General features: G+C 40.1%; 1 long non-coding RNA gene across 1 annotated transcript in view; it reads right to left on the reverse strand.

The window, feature by feature from the left end:
* Nucleotides 1–8,656: 8,656 nt before the first annotated feature.
* Nucleotides 8,657–21,018, reverse strand: part of LOC129632966 (uncharacterized) — a 62,259-nt gene continuing 49,897 nt past the window's right edge. The window contains exons 2-3 of the long non-coding RNA XR_008704777.1: nt 9,304–9,599; nt 8,657–8,920 (exon numbers count right to left, since the gene is read on the reverse strand). This is a non-coding gene — a long non-coding RNA (uncharacterized LOC129632966). The remainder of the gene's footprint in view (nt 8,921–9,303; nt 9,600–21,018) is intronic.

Here is a 21,018-nt window from a genome sequence, read left to right on the forward strand (position 1 = left end):
TTCTTTTAAATAGTATTTAGCATATTGCATTGACAAAGGTCAGCTCTGATATTATTTTGCTGTGTGACTTGGGAGTAAATTACTTCAACTCTCTGCACTCCTGTTTCCTCACCTAGGGTTCAGCTTCTGTTGGGATTCTGTAAGTCTAAGAAAAGGTACCAGCTTCCCTGGTAGCTCAGCTGGTAAAGAATCTACCTGCAATGCAGGAGACCCCAGTTCGATTCCTGGGTTGGGAAGATCCCCTGGAGAAGGGCATAGCAACCCACTCCGGTATTCTTCCCTGGTGAATCCCCATGGACAGAGGAGCCAGGTGGGCTACAGTCCATAGCGTCACAAAGAGTCAGACACTACTGAGCGACTAAGCACACAGCACACAAGGAAAGGTAAAGTGCTATGTTCCTATTTGCACCTCAGTGACACTCTCCCTGGCCCCTCTATTAGACGGTGCATTTTTTCTAAGTCATTTGCTATGAAATGCTCTCTTCAATGCCAGGAAGTATATCTTCTCTAAATATGAAATTCAGCTGTTTCTCTGCTCTCCTTCATCTATTCTCCATTTAAAATAGGCTCATCATCTGTGTAAACTCAAAAGTCATCGATTGTGATCTTTTGCTTGGTCGCTTTGAATGCAGAAAAAAAGAAGATTTTCCAAGCAGAATGACTGAAGAACCAGCACCCAGTAATTAATAACAAAAATATATAACCTTACTGAGCTGCTCCTGTAAATATTAGTTCTTTCATTCAATGTATATGTATTGAGGGCCTCCTGTGCGCCAGGTACTTGGGAGGCAGCAATGAACAATACAGAAAAAGTTCCTGCCTTTAAGGAAGTTACATTCTAGTAGGAGAAAGCACACACCAAACAGTAAGCACAAATCACAAAAACAGTGCCTGGAGAAGGGTACAAAGGGGTGAGGTAGGCGGAGGTAGGTAGGCACTGCACTGGGCTAGCTAGGCAGGAGCTGTGAGTAATGGCAGAAATCATAAAATATCATCCCTGTGATAAAAAGTTGACAGTCTGGATAAAGAGATCAAACACCACAGCTTGACCTTTAGGAGACCAAACAAGAAAGTTTGTGTATTGATACTTTGAGCTAAATTCAAAAAGGCTTTGGGGTATGCCAAGGAATTAAATTGGGAGGGAAGAGAATGCCAACAAATAGAACTCCCCCCAGAAGGCCCCCTGAATCTACTGTGTGGAGCAGAAACAGGGGGTGTGCTGAGTTAGAGAAACATCTCTCCTGCTGGGACAGAAGCCCCAGGGACAGAAGCCCCACCATGGACTCAGGAGCCCCTGTCCTCTGTGACAGGGACCCACACCTCTGAGCTGAGTTCCTGAGAGACAGGAACTTTCTCTTCCCTGGCACGCCTGACCCATCTCTCCCAAAGGATCACATGGAGGACCGATGAGGTAATGTCTCCACAGGGGTGGGTGAGTGCTCTGCTGACTCTCTCAGTAAAACTCAAATTATAACCAGGTGAAGTCACTCCTTCTAGAATGCAAATCCTGGAGTTCCAGTATTCTAAACATAACACTGAATAATCCCTCCCTAATCAGACAGTTGAGAGTACATATGATGCGGCAGGTTTTCCTGTCTTTCCTTACCATTTAGAACACTCTAAACTTTGGCCGGTAGTATGTGGGTTTGGGATGCAATATGGAAAAAGTACAACTGACTTTTTATGCAGTGGAAGAACGTTCCAAAGTAAATCAGGACACACATATATCAGGCATGTTCATTTCCTTGGCTTTGCATTTGGCCAGATGATGTCAATACTTAGTTTGCTGTGAGTCTAGTTCCAGCTGGCAAGCCATGCCTTGCAAGTTATAGGATTTTGAAGACTGAAGGCAGTCAGCATAACCCTGAAGATGAAGTACAGGGTGGTAAAACAGAAAAACGTCACTTTAAGAGACACCACAAATCAGCATATCCTAAAACTTCAATTCACCATCTAAGTGAATGCCTCTTACAGAGCTATGAAGAGTCTGATCAGCAGCTACTTTCAAAATACATCTCAGATATGAACTCCATGGCCATACTGAAGGATAATCAAATTATATCCTTTAGCTCTCCTATTTGAAGGTGTTGCCTTAAGAATCTAAAGTGCTGTTGAAAGTGATAGGCTTATACATGGAAAAGTGATCAAAATGTGTTATTCTTTTCTAATAATATATCTTCATTTTTTAAAATTTAGGATATGTAAAAATACATATAACAGCAAATTAGTATCATCCATAATTCCACTGATCTGAGATAATTGTAGAAATAATTTGGAAAATAACTTCCCATATTTTTGAAGGCACACGTTTTTAGTAAACTTAGGACCATATCTTCAATGTTTTGCAACTAGATTTTTAAAAATAATTTTGAATCAGAATAGAAATTATGTCATGTGACTGGTTCCTTGAAAGGCCAGAGTTCAACTTTCTCAAATATGTTTTCCAATGTTCTTTTAGTGAATGCCAAGGAGAAGCAATGAAAGACCCAAGGTAGCCACAGAACAGATATCACATAGGAAGTGGCCATAATATTGAACTTTCTTCTCTATAATATAGGACTGTGTGTGCTTAGTCACTTAGTCATGTCCAACTCTCTGTGATCCCATGGACTGTTGCCCACCAGGCTCCCCAGTCCATGGGATTCTCCAGGCAAGAATACTAGAGTGGGTACAAATGAAGAAAACATGTTTTTGGAGTGACAAATGTCAACGTGTCTTTCTGCTCTTTCCTGTGATGGTTCAGTGAGGTTTGCCATAGTCTGCTTCTTCCATATACTTACTAGACTTTCTAATTGGGTTGTGTGGAATTGAATTAATCCTAAGAAGACATAGGTCTCCCATTGCAGAAGACAATACTCATTGGAAAAGACCCTGATGCTGGTAAAGATTGAAGGCAAAAAAAGGAAGGGAGCAGAAGAGGATGTGATGGTTAGATAGCATCACCACTCAATGGACATGAATTGAGCAAACTCCGGAGACAGTGAAAGACAGGGAAGCCTGGCATGCTGCAGTCCATGGGTTCACAAAGAGTGGGACACGATTTAGTGACTGAACAACAACATAGGCATTTCTTTCTTAATCAAAGTAGTTCACAGGTATTTACTAACCTGTATTTCAATCTAATTTATTATCATAAAATGCTGTGGAACTTGTGAAGTGAGGTGGATGAAAGCTATCTTAACTCTTATTTTACAAGTTATCAAAGTGTGGGGAAAAAATATAGAACTTGTCTAAAGCTATTAGATAAGCTGATTAGTAGTCTTTTAATAGGACTGTGAAGAAAGCTGAGCACTGAAGAATTGATGCTTTTGAACTGTGGTGTTGGAGAAGACTCTTGAGAGTCCCTTGGACTGCAAGGAGATCACATCAGTCCATCCTAAAGGAGATCAGTTCTGGGTGTTCATAGGAAGGACTGATGCTGAAGCTGAAACTCCAATACTTTGGCCACCTCATACGAAGAGTTGACTCATTGGAAAAGACCCTGATGTTGGGAGGGATTGTGGGCAGGAGGAGGAGGGGATGACAGAGGATGAGATGGCTGGATGGCATCACTGACTCGATGGACATGAGTTTGAGTGAATCCGGGAGTTGGTGATGGACAGGGAGGCCTGGTGTGCTGTGATTCATGGGGCCACAAAGAGTCGGACACGACTGAGCGACTGAGTTGAACTGAACTGAATAGGAACTCAACTCCCCAGTTACTGCAGTGACTCCTCTGTGCTCCTCAGTTCAGTTCAAAGAACACCCAGGACCAGTCTCCTTTAGAATGGACTGGTTGGAGCTCCTTGCAGTCCAAGGGACTCTCAAGAGTCTTCTCCAACACCACAGTTCAAAAGCATCAATTCTTCAGCGCTCAGCTTTCTTCACAGTCCACCTCTCACATCCATACATGACCACTGGAAAAACCATAGCCTTGACTAGACGGACCTTTGTTGGCAAAGTGATGTCTCTGCTTTTGAATATGCTATCTAGGTTGGTCATAACTTTCCTTCCAAGGAGTAAGCGTCTTTTAATTTCATGGCTGCAATCACCATCTGCAGTGATTTTTGGAGGCCAGAAAAATAAAGACTGACACTGTTTCCACTGTTTCCCCATCTATTTCCCATGAAGTGATGGGACTGGATACCATGATCTTAGTTTTCTGAATGTTGAGCTTTAAGCCAACTTTTTCACTCTCCACTTTCACTTTCATCAAGAGGCTTTTGAGTTCCTCTTCACTTTCTGCCATAAGGGTGGTGTCATCTGCATATCTGAGGTATTGATATTTCTCCCGGCAATCTTGATTCCAGCTTGTGCTTCTTCCAGCCCAGGGTTTCTCATGATGTACTCTGCATAGAAGTTAAATAAGCAGGGTGACAATATGCAGCCTTGACATACTCCTTTTCCTATTTGCAACCAGTCTGTTGTTCCATGTCCAGCTCTAACTGTTGCTTCCTGACCTGCATATAGGTTTCTCAAGAGGCATGTCAGGTGCTCTGGTATTCCCATCTCTTTCAGAATTTTCCACAGTTTATTGTGATCCACACAGTCAAAGGCTTTGGCATAGTCAATAAAGCAGAAATCTGTGCTCCTAGTGAACACTAAAGATTCACTAATTTTTTAATGAAATTTTTCTTGTTCTAAATAATTGATTTTCTCTATTTTTCCATTCCTGAATTTAATTTCTATGAATACTTAAAATAATATATTTGTTTTCAAGAGTTTTTCAGCTTCTGCTACAGACAGCTCACTGCAGCCATAGTTCTTTCATTGTTGGCCTATATATGATTAGAATGAGGACCATGGATAGAGAAGAAACTGGAGTTTATTTTAAAGCCCTATTTCCTATTTTCTTATGTAATCTCTTCTTTTTCTCTGCCATGTGCTTTTATTTTTTAATGTATCTTTAATTGAAGGGTAAATGCTTTACAACATTGTGTTGCTGCTGCTGCTGCTGCTAAGTCGCTTCAGTCGTGTCCGACTCTGTGCGACCACACAGACAGCAGCCCACCAGGCCCCGCCGTCCCTGGGATTCTCCAGGCAAGAACAGGAGTGGGTTGCCATTTCCTCCTCCAATGCATGAAAGTGAAAAGTGAAAGTGAAGTCGCTCAGTCGTGTCCGACTCCTAGCAACCCCATGGACTGCAGCCTACCAGGCTCCTCCATCTATGGGATTTTCCAGGCAAGAGTACTGGAGTGGGTTGCCATTGCCTTCTCCCAACATTGTGTTGGTTTCTGCCAAACATCAACACGAATCAGCCGTAAGTATACATGTGTCCCCTCCCTCTTGAACCTCACTTCCATCTCCCGCCCCATTCCACCCCTGTAGGATGTTAGAGTCCGGTTTGAGTTCCCTAAGTCAGATTACAAAGTGCCATTGGCTATCTACTTTACATATGGTAATTGCCATACCCTTTTAGATGGGCCAGTCACTATGAGATGCCTCTGGAAATGACTCCTATCCCAGCCAGAAACCATGGCAGAAACTTCTTGTTCCCGCCCCTGGGTCACACAAGGGGATCTGTGTAGTCTCCTCACTGAACACTGTGGTCAGAGTGGTATACCGGTAAACTGGCTCTTTGTGGGGAAAAGCCTTGAATTGCAGCATTTGCCCATTTCCATGGTGTCAATACCTTGAAATTAAAGGTGATTTCAAGCTACCAACATTATGTCACTAAGCGTGGAGTTGAGATGAGACATGTGCACACAGCTCAAGCATAAGTGGGAGTCGGTACATCATTGCACAATGCTCTGCGGGGAATGTGCTTGCCTTTCTCTGTGGTGGCTTTGGGGGAGCAAGCCCTTGTTCTGTCTCATAGTGCAGTTCCCCTAAATGCTCGTCACCAGAAATCTTTTGCTGAACGTACATAAATTGAGGGAACGTTCTGGACCCACAGTGAGCTTTCAGAGATCCTAAAGTAGCCCCTTCCACAGGGTGTTCCTGGTGAGGCTTGTACCCAAAGTGTGGTCCAAAAATTTTGGCCACATACGAGAGCTTGTCAGAAATGCAGAATCTTAGGTCCTCCTGCTGCTGCTACTGCTAGGTCGCATCAGTCATGTCCGACTCTGTGCGACCCCATAGACGGAAGCCCACCAGGCTCTTCTGTCCCTGGGATTCTCCAGGCAAGAACACTGGAGTGGGTTGCCATTTCCTTCTCCAATGCATGAAAGTGAAAAGTGAAAGTGAAGTCGCTAAGTTGTGTCCGACTCTTAGCGGCCCCATGGACTGTAGCCTAGCAGGCTCCTCCATCCATGGGATTTTCCAGGCAAGAGTACTGGAGTGGGTTGCCATGCCCTCCTCCAGGGGATCTTCCCAACCCAGGGATCAAACCCAGGTCTCCCACACTGCAGGCAGATTCTTTACCAGCTGAGCCACCAGGGAAGCCCAGAATCAGCTATATGTATACCTATATCCCCTCCCTCTTTAGCCTCCCACCCACCTCCCTAGTAGCATTTCTTTAAAAAGGACTGAGCAGGTTGTTAAAAATCTAGTCTAACAACCCAAGATAGGACCTCCTAGACCTACTGAATCCAAATCCACATTTTAACAAGATTTCCAGTTGAAGAGGCCTTCACCTAAAAATTTCATCCAATTTCAAAACTATGAAGCAAGTGAAGACCCAGGAACGATACTATATACCCCATAGGTCATTCCCTAAGGTTAGCATTTAGAATCAAAGACAGACCAGAGACTGCAGATGAAGCGATCCTCTGAAATGAACGTAAGTATATTAGTAAACTTCCTAGGCCAGGTGGATTTTAAGATTCCAAAATTGCTAAGGGGAGAAAGCCTTTATTAGAGTTTGAGGATCTTTTATGTACCAAGAGCCACAGACTCATAGGAAATAGATAATCGATGGTTACTTATTTCATTTTGCTTATCTGTTTTTAGGTTAGTTTTGAAATAATCTATTGCTTTATTTTGGGCTTCCCTGGTGGCTCAAATGGTAAAAAAAAAAAAAAAAAAAAATCTGCCTGTAATGTGGGAGATCTGGGTACAATCCCTGGGTCAGGAAGATCCCCTGGAGAAAGGAATGCTACCCACTCCAGTATTCATGCCTGGAGAATCCCATGGACAGAGGAGCCTAGCAGGCTATAGGCCATGAGGTTGCAAAGAGTCAGACATAACTGAGCAACTAACACTTTCACTTTTTTTTGTTGCTTTATTTCAATGAGTAAAAAAAGAACTAAAAGCTCTTTCCATGCTGCTACATGTAAATTTAGTTTATTTCATATGACTGCCACATAATATTCCTTTGTATGCATATAACATTATAGTGCTCAAGTTCTTTGGTAAAGGACATGCAGAGTGCTTTCTACTCTGCTACTACAAAAAAAAAAAAAAAATGCTTCCGTGGAAAACTGCATACATTTCTCTTTTGGGATCAATGTGAGAGTTATTCTAGGTAGACATCTAGAAATGGGATCATTGGAGTTGCAAAATACATACACACTTAATTTTGTTGACTACTTTCAGAAGGCTCTCTAGGATGGCTGTGTCAATTTACACTCCTACCAGCAGTGCTTGGGGGTTTCCACTTCTCCACTTTCTTTTTATCATCTGATGTTTGATCTTTTGCCAATTTGATGGACATTGAACATTATATCATACTTCTTTTTATTTGTATTTTTCTGATATGAAATTAACCATCTTTTCATGTATTACTGGCCATTAGGACTTTCCCTTTGGGTAATTGCCTACTCATCTCTTTTCTATGGGATTCTGCTCTTTTTCATGTCTATTTGCAGAATTCACTGATTTACTTAGATATTTATTGGGCATCTACTGTATGTCAGGGGTTGTGAACAGAGTAGAGCTAAGTGAACAGAGTAGAAAAAAGATCTGACGTGACTGAGCTTAGAATTTATAGGGGGGAAAAACAATGAATAAATAACCATATAATCTTGGGTTTTGATAGGTATTATAAAGAAAAAAAAATTAAGGGATTAAAGTAAGGAAGGGGCTTCCTTGCTGTTCCAGTTGTTGAGAATCCACCTTGCAATGCTGGGGACACTGGTTCGATCCCTGGTCTGGGAAGATCCCACATGCTGCGGAGCAATGAAGGCTAAGAGCCACAGCTGCTGAAGCTTGACTCTAGAACCCATGCTCAGCAACAAGAGAAGCCACTGCCATGCGAAGCCTGCACACGACAATGAAGAGTAGCCCGACTCGCTGTAGCTAGAGAAAGCCCAAGCACAGCAACAAAGACCCAGCACAGGCAAAACATAATTGTAAAATAAATAAATAATTTTTTTTTTTAAGTAAGGGGGGAGTAGTATTTTGGATAGAAAGTCAGGGAAGTCCTTTCTGAGATTGTAATGTTTGACTAGAGATCTGAAGGAGGAATTTCTTGTGTATGGTATATACTACTTCCATTGGGATCATTTGTCCATTTAAAAATGCTCTGTATATCTTTTCCCAGAAGGATACTCATCTGTTAACTTTATCCATGGTCCCCTTTGTTACTCAGAAATCTTTAATATTGATTCAGTCAAACTCATCATTTTTTCCTTTTATGGTTTGTGCTTTTTTTTGAGTCTTGTTTAAGAGATTGTTGCTCAAAGTCACAAAAATATTCTCCTCTACTTTCTGCCAGTAGCTTTATAATTTTACCTTTTACACATAGGTTTTTATTTCACTTGATATGGAGGATCAATTTTATTTTCTCAGACAGAAAGCCATTTGTCCCAGGATGATTTATTAACTAACCTCTTATTTCAACATTGATTTGGGATGCCACCTCATTATATTCATCAAGTCTTCAGGTACTTGTGAGTATCTGACTTGTGAGTCTTTTAGAGATTTCTTTTTTGTTTCACTGGGGCATCATCTGCCTGCTTCTGGCAAGCACCACACTTTTGTCTTATTGAACTATGACTTTGTAATGTGTATCTTGATATCAGGTGGGAATCTGCTCTTGATAATAGATAACTGCAAATTTCTGAAAAAAAAAAAAAAAAAGACAAGTTATCAAAAGTTGTGTTCTCAGTAGAACATAGCATACTGTCTTATTGCCAGCTATTGCTTAATTATTATTTTTAAATTATATAGATATTAACTTGTTCTTCAGATGTTGCTATTCACTTGGGCTTGGAACATCATAAACAGTTATCAACTATTGCCCTGTCCATTTGTGGCACAAAATTTATTTACTTTTTCTGGATTGAGAAACTGATTTTCTGCTTCTATTTTAGCCATAAAAGTATATCTTGAATAACAGGCCTATTTAATGATGTAAGTCAGAAGACTTTACATGGGTGAGTGACAATGGTATAGGAACTTAAAATGAATATGTCCATTTATGATTTAACAGATTTTGCTTACCTTGAATTTGCAAAAAAGAGTCCCTTGGACTGCAAGGAGATCCAACCAGTCCATTCTAAAGGAGATCAGTTCTGGGTGTTCTTTGAAAGGAATGATGCTAAAGCTGAAACTCCAGTACTTTGGCCACCTCATGTGAAGAGTTGACTCATTGGAAAAGACTCTGATGCTGGGAGGGATTGGGGGCAGGAGGAAAAGGGGATGACAGAGGATGAGATGGCTGGATGGCATCACCGACTTGATGGACGTGAGTCTGAGTAAATTCCGGGAGATGGTGATGGACAGGGAGGCCTGGCATGCTGCAATTCATGGGGTCGCAAAGAGTCAGACAAGACTGAGCGACTGAACTGAACTGAAGACCCACATATTCTATCATATTTAAAAAGTAACACGAAACTGGCATATATTTCATTATTCTTAGCATTTTTTCTGAATCAATTCCAGCTCTAGTGAGGATAAGATAAAATTCAGTTTCTTTTATAAATATTAAATTAAGTACTTTGAGAATAGGACTCCTGCTCCAATTAATATTAGACTGGGTAATGTAGAACAGCCCCCCTTTTGAGAAATATTGAGACCATAGGAGAACAACGAAGACAGTGAAGAACTGTGAGGCAAAGATACAAGAAAAAAAAGAAATACCAGAAAGTTATGCTCAGCATTTAAATCAGATTTTCCCCTAGGAGCATCTGGCAATTAAAAGAGTCATCCAAGAAATTAAGTTAAACACTAATCTTTGTCAGCCTCACCAAGGGAATGAAAGTGAGAGGTCGGGACTCACCAGGGAAGAGGAGACATCCCATGCTTTTGGTTAGAATTCCTACGGGTTGCACCTTAGGGGAAAAAAGTGAACTAGAGTAGCCTGTCCCTCACTTACACTGAAGCCTATCTTAAAATAACCCCAATCCCTATCTTAGTATGAGGGTGATCTGGGCCCTGGCTGTCTACTAAAAACAAATATAAATCCTCTTATGCTTCAAATTATTTTCACATTTTAGAAAAGATAATGTCCAGTAAATAATAAAAAATTATCAGGCACATGAACCGACAAGATGATGTAATTTCAAAACAAGATAAACAACAAACATTATAAGTATGTCCATTTGGAATCTGTACACTATATTTTAAAAGAACAAGATATAAATTCTAGAACTGAAAAAATATAATAATTGAAATGAAGAACTCATTGAAGGTTTAATTGCATATTAGATACACCAAAAGAAAGAATTCATGAACTAGAAGGGAAAATACCCAAAATAAAATACAAAAACAAAAAAAGAATGGAAAAAAATTAGGAATGAGTATAAGAGACATGGGGCTTTCCTGATAGCTCAGTTGGTAAAGAATCTGCCTGCAATGCAGGAGACCCTAGTTCAATTCCTGGGTTGGGAAGATCCGCCGGAGAAGAGATAGGCTACCCATTCTAGTATTCTTGAGCTTCCCTTGTGGATCAGCTGGTAAAGAATCCACCTGCAATGCAAGAGACCTGGGATTGATCCCTGGGCTGGGAAGATAGATCCCTCGGAGAAGGGAAAGGCTACCCATTCCGGTATTCTGGCCAAGAGAATTCCATAGACTGTATAGTCCATGGGGTTGCAAAGAGTCAAAAATGACTGAGTGATTTTCACTATAAGAGACATGGGTGGGTTAATGAAAAAGTTCTAACATGCATGTAATGGAAGTACCAAAGGTTAAAAGAGAGATAAAGGCATAGCAGTATTTAGAGAGATAAGGATTGAGAATTTTCTCCCCAAATAATGAAATAATGATAATCACTAAGCCTAATTTTTAAGGAGCTCTACAAATGTCAAGCATTATAATTCTGTATAAAATCGCAAGGTATATCATAATGAAACTGCTGAAAGCAAGCAAATATCCATAAAACAAAAATGAAAATCTTGAAAGCAACCAAAAGAATAATCAGATCAGATAAGATCAGATCAGTCACTCAGTCATGTCCGACTCTTTGCAACCCCACGATCACAGCACGCCAGGCCTCCCTGTCCATCACCAACTCCCGGAGTTCACTCAGACTCATGTCCATCGAGTCAGTGATGCCATTCAGCCACCTCATCCTCTGTCGACCCCTTCTCCCCTTGCCCCCAATCCCTCCCAGCATCAGAGTCTTTTCCAATGAGTCAACTCTTCACATGAGGTGACAAAGTACTGGAGTTTCAGCTTTAGCATCATTCCTTCCAAAGAAATCCCAGGGCTGATCTCCTTCAGAATGGACTGGTTGGATCTCCTTGCAGTCCAAGGGACTCTCAAGAGTCTTCTCCAACACCACAGTTCAAAAGCATCAATTCTTCGGCACTCAGGCTTCGTCACAGTCCAACTCTCACATCCATACATGACCACTGGAAAAACCATAGCCTTGATTAGACGGACCTTTGTTGGCAAAGTAATGTCTCTGCTTTTGAATATGCTATCTAGGTTGGTCATAACTTTCCTTCCAAGGAGTAAGTGTCTTTTAATTTCATGGCTGCAGTCACCATCTGCAGTGATTTTGGAGCCCCCAAAAATAAAATCTGACACTGTTTCCACTGTTTCCCCATCTATTTTCCATGAAGTGATGGGACTGGATGCCATGATCTTCATTTTCTGAATGTTGAGCTTTAAGCCAACTTTTTCACTCTCCACTTTCACCTTTATCAAGAGGCTTTTTAGTTCCTCTTCACTTTCTGCCATAAGGGTGGTGTCATCTGCATATCTGAGGTTATTGATATTTCTCCCTGCAATCTTGATTCCAGTTTGTGTTTCTTCCAGTCCAGCATTTCTCATGATGTACTCTGCATATAAGTTAAATAAACAGGGTGACAATATACAGCCTTGACGTACTCTTTTTCCTATTTGGAACCCGTCTGTCGTTTCATGTCCAGTTCTAACTGTTGCTTCCTGACCTGCATACAAATTTCTCGAGAGGCAGGTCAGGTGGTCTGGTATTCCCATCTCTTTCAGAATTTTCCACAGTTTATTGTGATCCACACAGTCAAAGGCTTTGGCATAGTCAACAAAGCAGAAATAGATGTTTTTCTGGAACTCTCTTGCTTTTTCCATGATCCAGCAGATGCTGGCAATTTAATCTCTGGTTCCTCTGCGTTTTCTAAATCCAGCTTGAACATCAGGAAGTTCACGGTTCACATATTGCTGAAGCCTGGCTTGGAGAATTTTGAGCATTACTTTACTAGCGTGTGAGATGAGTGCAATTGTGCGGTAGTTTGAGCATTCTTTGGCATTGCCTTTCTTTAGGATTGGAATGAAAACTGACCTTTTCCAGTCCTGTGGCCACTGCTGAGTTTTCCAAATTTGCTGGCATATTGAGTGCAGCACTTTCACAGCATCATCTTTCAGGATCTGAAATAGCTCAACTGGAATTCCATCACCTCCACTAGCTTTGTTCATAGTGATGCTTCCTAAGGCCCACTTGACTTCACATTCCAGGATGTCTGGCTCTAGGTCAGTGGTCACACCATCGTGATTATCTGGATCGTGAAGATCTTTTTTGTACAGTTCTTCTGTGTATTCTTGCCATCTCTTCTTAATATCTTCTGCTTCTTTTAGGTCCATACCATTTCTGTCCTTTATCGAGCCCATCTTTGCATGAAATGTTCCTTTGGTATCTCTGATTTTCTTGAAGAGATCTCTAATCTTTTCCATTCTGTTGTCTTCCTCTATTTGTTTGCATTGATCGCTGAAGAAGCCTTTCTTATCTCTTCTTGCTATTCTTTGGAACTCTGCATTCAGATGCTTATATCTTTCCTTTTCTCCTTTGGTTTTCGCTTCTCTTCTTTTCACAGCTATTTGTAAGGCCTCCCCAGACAGGGGAGGCTTTTTTGGATTTCTTTTCCATGGGGATGGTCTTGATCCCTGCCTCCTGTACAATGTCACGAACCTCATTCCATAGCTCATCAGGCACTCTATCTATCAGATCTAGGCCCTTAAATCTATTTCTCACTTCCACTGTATAATCATAAGGGATTTGATTTAGGTCATACCTGAATGACCTAGTGGTTTTCCGTACTTTCTTCAATTTAAGTCTGAATTTAGCAAAAGAATAATATGAACTTTAAAGAAGCAATAATTAGATTGACATCACACTTCTTTCCAGAAACAATGAAAGTTAAGACAGGATAGATTGACATCCTCAAAGAAAATACCTGAAAACTAAAATTCTATATGTAGGGGAAAACACCCTTCAAGAATAAAAGTGGAATATAGATAATTTAAGAGCTTCCGTGATGGCTCAGAAAGAAATAGCAACCCACTCCAGTATTCTTGCCTGGAAAATCCCATGGACAGAGGAGCCTGGCAGGCTACAGTTCATGGGGTTGCAAAGAGTTGGATACAACTGAGCAACATGCAACAATGGCTCAGACAGTAAAGAATCTGCCTGCAATGCAGGAGACCCAAGTCGATCCTTGGGTGGGGAAGATCCCCTGGAGAAGGGAATGGCAACCCACTCCAGTATTCTTGCTTGGAGAATTCCATGGACAGAGTGGCCTGGGAGGCTACAGTCCATAGGGTTTCAAAGAGTCTGACACAACTGAGGGACTTTCACTCACTCACTCTCATAGATAATTTGATATAAAAAGATAAATTGGAAGTGGGGGGAATTTGTTGCTGGCAGACACATATTATAGGGCATGCCATGAAAGTGATCCTAGTTAGAAGCTCAAAGATACAGGGAAGAATGACAAGCAACCAAACAGTAAACATGGAAAAATATCAAGGAATACTATTTAAAATGGTAATAATAATTTCTTATGTTATTTAAACTAGATATAGAATTAAAAATACACGACAACAATAGCATATATGTAAGAATGGAGGGATTTAAAGTGTTCACTGAGTTATCACCTCATACCTGTTAGAATGGCTATCCTTAAAACAAAAACACAAGAAATAACAAGTGTTGGTGAGGATGTGGAGAACAGGGAACTGTTGGTGGGAATGCAGATTGGTGCAACCACTGTGGAAAACAATATGGAGCTTCCTTTAAAAATTAAAAACAGATACCATACCAAAGGAAACAATAAACAAAATGAAAAGACAGCCCACAAGTTTGGAGAAAATATTTGCAAATGATGTGACCGATAAAGGAATAATCTCCAAAATTTATAAACAGCTCATGACGCTTCAGTCAGTTCAGTCGCTTAATCATGTCCAACTCTTTATAACCCATGGAATGCAGCATGCCAGGCTTCCCTGTCCATCACCAACTCCCGGAGCTTGCTCAAACTCACATCCATCGAGTTGGTGATGCCATCCAACCATCTCATCCTCTGTCACCCCCTTCTCCTCCTGCCCTCAATCTTTCCCAACATCAGGGTCTTTTCAAATGAGTCAGCTCTTCACATCAGGTGGCCAAAGTATTGGAGTTTCAGCTTCAACATCATTCCCTCCAATGAACACTCAGGACTGATCTCCTTTAGGATGGACTGGTTGGATCTCCTTGCAGTCCAAGGGACTCTCAAGAGTCTTCTCCAACACCACAGTTCAAAAGCATCAATTCTTCGGCGCTCAGCTTTCTTCACAGTCCAACTCTCACATCCATACATGACCACTGGAAAAACCATAGCCTTGACTAGACGAACCTTTGTTGACAAAGTAATGTCTCTGCTTTTTAATATGCTGTCTAGGTTGGACATAACTTTCCTTCCAAGGAGTAAGCGTCTTTTAATTTCATGGCTGCAATCACCATCTGCAGTGATTCTGGAGCCCCAAAAAATAAAGTTTGACACTGTTTCCCCATCTATTTCCCATGAAGTGATGGGACCAGATGCCATGATCTTCATTTTCTGAATGTTGAGTTTTAAGCCAACTTTTTCACTCTCCTCTTTCACTTTTATCAAGAGGCTCTTTAGTTCTTCTTCACTTTCTACCATAAGGGTGGTGTCATCTGCATATCTGAGGTTATTGATATTTCTCCCTGCAATCTTGATTCCAGCCTGTGCTTCCTCCAGCCCAATGTTTCTCATGATGTACTCTGCATATAAGTTAAATAAGCAGGGTGACAATATACAGCCTTGACGTACTCCTTTTCCTATTTGGAACCAGTCTGTTGTTCCATGTCCAGTTCTAACTGTTGCTTCCTGACCTGCATACAGATTTCTCAAGAGGCAGGTCAGGTGGTCTGGTATTCCCATCTCTTTCAGAATTTTCCACAGTTTATTGTGATCCACACACTCAAATATGGCTTTGGCATATTCCATAAAGCAGAAATAGATGTTTTTCTGGAACTCTCTTGTTTTTTTGATGATCCAGCTGATGTTGGCAATTTGATCTCTGGTTCTTCTGCCTTTTCTAAAACCAGCAAAGTAAAGAGACTCTACAAAATGGCATTTTTGGAGAGAGAGAAAAAAAGAAAAAGAGAAGCCAAGGAGCACCACCATGTATCAGATATACAAGAAGCCATCCAAAAGTTAATCCTACAGCTGTACCATGTAAATCAGAAATGAGCTACTCAAGTAAGTCCTTCTTGAGTCTTTAACTTACAAAATCACGATAAAACTAAAGTGATTATTGTAATCTCTTAAATTTTAAGGTGGTTTTTTAAACCACAATAGATAACCAGAACAGCTACCAAGCTAGGAAGTAGGGTGAGGAATGAAATAATAACTACTCAAATGAAGCTAAAGAGCATCTTGATGAGGGTTAAAGAGGACAGTGAAAAAGCTGGCTTAAAACTCAACATTCAAAAAATGAAGATCAAGGCATCTGGTCCCATCACTTCATGGCAAATAGATGGGGAAAAAGTGGAAACAGTGACAGATTTTTTTTCTTGGTTTCCAAAATCACTGCAGATGGTAACTGCAGCCATAAAATTAAGACACTTGCTCCTTGGAAGAAAAGCTATGACAAACCTAGACAGCATATTACAAAACAGAGACATCACTTTGCTGATAAGTCTGTCTAGTCAGAGCGATGGTTTTTCCAGTAGTCATGTACGGATTTGAGAGTTGGGCCATAAAGAAGCCTGAGTGCTGAAGAATTGATGTTTTTGAACTGTTGTGCTGGAGAAGACTTTTGAGAGTCTCTTGGGCAGCAAGGAGATCACACTTGCTAATAATTTTTGTCCTAAAGGATTATTAGCAATAATCAATTCTAAAGGAAGTCAATCCTGAATATTCATTGGAAGGACTGATGCTGAAGCTGAAACTCCAATACTTTGGCCATCAGATGTGAAGAGCTGACTCATTGGAGGGGACCCTGATGCTGGGAAAGACTGAAAGCAGAGAATAAGAGGGCAACAGAGGATAAGATGGTTGGATGGCATCACTAACTCAATGGACATGACTTTGAGCAAACTCGGGGAGATAGTAAAGGACAGGGGAACCTGGCATGCTGCAATTCATGGGGTTGCAAAGAGCTGGACGTGACTTAGCGACTGAACAGCAACAAATCAACCTGAAGAGTGGCAAGAAAGATGGAAATAGAAACAATAAAGTAAGAGGGTAGATTTAAATCTCAATATACATGAAGTGAACCAAATGTCTTAGTTAAAAGACAAAAAAAAGTAACCAGCCAATATTTACAAAAAACAAAAATATGATGCTTAAAAGATGTAATATCAAAAATAAGGATATATAAAGATCAAAAGCAAAACAATGGAAAAACATATAGCATCCAAACACTAACCAAAATAAAAATACTGTGACTATTTTAATATCTGAGAAAGTAAAACTTAAGACAAAAAGCATTATTAGACTAAAGAGGAATACTTTATAATGATAAAACATTCATCAGAAAGAAAAATTATTTTATAGTTTTATGCATATAATAATATAGTGTTTAACTATATAAAGCAAAAATTTAAAGCACTTTAAGGAACAATGGATGAATCCACAATCTGATTGAGAGGTTTGAAAATACTTTGAGAATAAATTAGCTAGCTCATTTGTTCATTTAATCTCTCTTTTGGATCCTCATTCACAAGTGAGAACTGTTTTAGATGGTTGCTGTGGGTGTTATATATTTTCTACTGAAGAAATTATTCTAAGTGATGATTCACCATCCTCTCTTTATTCAAGCCAAAGAAATTAAGATAAAGCCCAAGTTTCATCTGAAATCTTAAGGTTTCTGCCTAGACTTTATTAACTGATAGATTTTTGGAGGACCTGAGAAAGGACTACCTGTCTGGAGTCTCAAGGAGATAATTTTCCATATCAACCGATTATGGACTGACAGGACTATTTCAGTTAAAAAAAAAAATCCTAATATGTGTTTTTTATTTTAATTTTATTGGAGTACAGTTGTTTTACAATTTGCTGGTTTCAGGTGCACAGCAAATTGATTCCATTATACCTTAATATGTATTTAGCAGGAGTCAGGTACTATGCTACAATGAGCTAACCAACAGATCAGAAACTGAATGATCATCCAAAATATATCTACCCATTCTGTAGAGCAGATGGGCCAATCTTACTCTTCTGTGGGTTAGTTTTCTCCGTTACCCTATGGTGATAATAATTTACTTCCCAATAATGATCATTACAGAGCTTATACAGATATTCAATTAACAGCCCAACTATCCCATTTTCCTCTATTTGCTTGTCGATAACCAAGATATAACAGTTCTATTGCATTTGAATCATCTGTTTAATCACAGTTGTTTGCAATGCTTTAGCTCTGTTTACACCATTCTGTTCCTTAGGAATCACAGATTATTTTACTATTGACTGTGGGCCATCAGGAATATGGTCCCTTGTCTTATCTTGATAAGAGAGCACTGTTTCTTATCTTAACCAAAAAGATAAACATTCAGAAGACTTCAATGTCACAGTCCTACTTGGTAAAATTTTTGCTTATCTAGGTATGCATATCACTTGTACTGCATGAACAGTGTGGTTCATTTTGAGCGTTGTTTTAAATGTTTCAGTATTGAAATGAATATAGGATTCTGGCAGCTAGACAGTACTGGCAGTCTATCACCCTCCATCTCATGCAGGTCTCTAAATAGAGTCTGGACAAATCTGTGCAGTTGCTCCTGCCAAGTCTTTCTACCATGACTGTTACCATCACTCCATGGTCCTGATTCTCAGCCAACAATACATTTATTTAAGTCTGCTAAATTTAAATGGAGGAACAGGTTTTTTGCTTATCTGCCAGATAAGCACTAAGGGTTACTCATGGAAGCAGTCAGAGGGAATCTTCCTGCAAAATACCTGTCAATGGGATCTAGATTCTGTTTAGGCAGAACAGTTCCTTTAATAGAGATGATGAACTCTAGCCTCTAAAATCTCTAGGGTCTAAACTCTCTAGAACATCTTTTACAGGGCTAATATGTTTTTCCCTCAGTTTCTAATCCCAATCTATGTGTAAATGTATCTGTTTTGCTCAGTTTGGTTATCTTTACTCAAAAGTCAGCCTGATCACCACAGAGAAGCAAAGTGTCTATTTCACTCTAGCAAGTAGGATATGTCTCCCCTGATGATAGCTAACACTCTTCACTAGGCTGGGTCTTGCCTTTGATCTGCTGACACAATTGATCTTGAATTTCTATTGGTTCTGATGCATCTTGTTTTGCGATTTCTCTCTCTAGGCTTTGTTTAATTCTCTCTTGCTTGTCGTTTTATGTCTGAACTTTGAACCCCCTGAGGGGCTAGATTTCCACTCCCCATCTCTTTTTCTCTTTTTTCTTATTTTTTAAGCTGATTTAGCACGATCATCATGTAATGTTTTAGAAATAATGTGTGCGCTGGGGGTAGGGCGTGGCAGGAGAGAGGCACTGGGATCTTGGCAGTGATGTGTTCACAACCAGGTTACATTTTAAAATGTCTGTCATATCCTCAGGGAATCTTTGGAGGGCTTCTGCTTAGGGCAGTTGTATATTTTCCACATCTTAACAGCAAGTTAAATAAACAGTCATTTAATATTGTAGTTTAGTTTTGCTGTCTTTATTGTCGTTTCCTGAGTTCCAAAGACATTTGCAGTCCACGCATGGTGCTACCAAAATTTTAATTCTATGGAGTAAAACAATGCCTTAACTTTATATACCACTTTAAAATTAAAAATCTACATTAACACTCAAATGATTTTCAGTGCACCCTTGTATACTGGCAGAACAGGAATAGACATAGAAACACTGATAAGCCAGAGGGGTCAACAGGAATTTCTCGATCAGGCTAAACCCTCCTCCTTTTCTCTCCTCCTCAGAGAAATGGATAATAAACTGTATTCTTTGCCTAAAAGGATCTAAGACCAACTGAAATGCAGAATCCAAAATGAAAAAAATGCCTGCCCAGAGCATCGTACACACAATCTTCAGTTTACAAACTCCCCTTTCTTAATGGGGAGCAGAAAGGCGAGCCACCTCCTTTGGCTTCAGTAAACAAATAATGAGGAGGAGGCTGTAGTTAGATGCACATTTCCAGGGCCTTGATGGATAATTATCCAAGTGACTTATCATTAAGGTTAATGGACTTCCCTTGGTTAAATTCCTTTCCATTGTATACCATTGGAAATAGATCCTTTGGGTCATTGAAGCTCTTTTAGGGTCTCTGCTGTTATCCAAAAGGTACAACCCCATCTCTGGTTTGGCTTAACTGATGCATTAACAACAGCTTCTAAATTACTCAGGGATAGAGGCTATTTGCTGGACCAGACTGTGGAAATGAAGCACCAAGGAGAGTTCATCTCAAGCTCAGTAGAGACCCTGAAAGGAGCTACCACGCGGTGGTGTGCGTCAGAGCACAGCTTCTTGGAACAGCAGGTAAGAAAACGGAGCCAGCCATGGAGGGGGAAAAGACTCGTGAAGGTGCCGTGAAAAATCACCTGTCTACTAAAATTACAGCAAAACAGCATGCTAGGGAATTTAAGAAAGATTTTTATGCAGATGGGGATGTACTCTTTTTTTCTTTGCACCTGCTGTCAGTAAGCATTAGACCATAAACATCAGCAAACATTGATTAAGCATATTGCCTTGATGAAACTTCAAGCGAAAGAAGAAAGTGGTTCAGCAGCTCCAAAGCCCAGAAGACAAATTACTCTTGGTATAGCAATTAGAATGGGGAAAATTACTGTACCGTTTTGAAAAAGCACTCTGAACTTGATTCTGTAGACAATCTAATACTAGCTGATATGACTTTAGAGAAAGTACTAGCACTCCTACTATGGACTGTAATTTTTGAAATTTATTTCAGCTTTATAAAATTCCACATGACCAAAACTATAAAGGTCAGTCTATTTCTAAGATATACCTCAGACTGGATGTTTTAAACTAGCTTGCTTCAAGAAATATGTGGTATATTAAGTGAAATGTGAAAGACTTCAGGGACCCAGAATTCCTAGACTTCCTGGAGTTATGTCCATTCTGAGCTGAGTTTTCTGTCAATTTCCATCCAGCAGGTCGATAACACGAATGTTTCACAAGCAGCTTTAAAATGCATTAGTCATTTTGGGATTCATTTCTTCAGTGTTCTTTTGATCATGCAAGCTGAAGTTGGGCTATGAGCACAAAATAATAATATTCTCAATTGAGAAGACCTATGTATGCAGTGAACATAAGTAATTCTAGTTTACTTCTAATTGGAACACACAAAGCCAAATATGAGTGTAAACAAAAGTAAGGCTGTGTAAGTTTGTGTGTGTGTGTTTGTGTGTATGTGTTGTGCACTTCGCCAAAACTGGACACATTTATCCTAAGTCTATACCACTTCTTTCCTTGAAGTGGAAGGAAAATAGAATTCATGTCTATTGTGCATTTATTATGTGTCAGGC

The sequence above is a fragment of the Bubalus kerabau genome, chromosome 18, assembly GCF_029407905.1.
Source record: "Bubalus kerabau isolate K-KA32 ecotype Philippines breed swamp buffalo chromosome 18, PCC_UOA_SB_1v2, whole genome shotgun sequence".
Taxonomy (NCBI): Eukaryota; Metazoa; Chordata; class Mammalia; order Artiodactyla; family Bovidae; genus Bubalus; species Bubalus kerabau.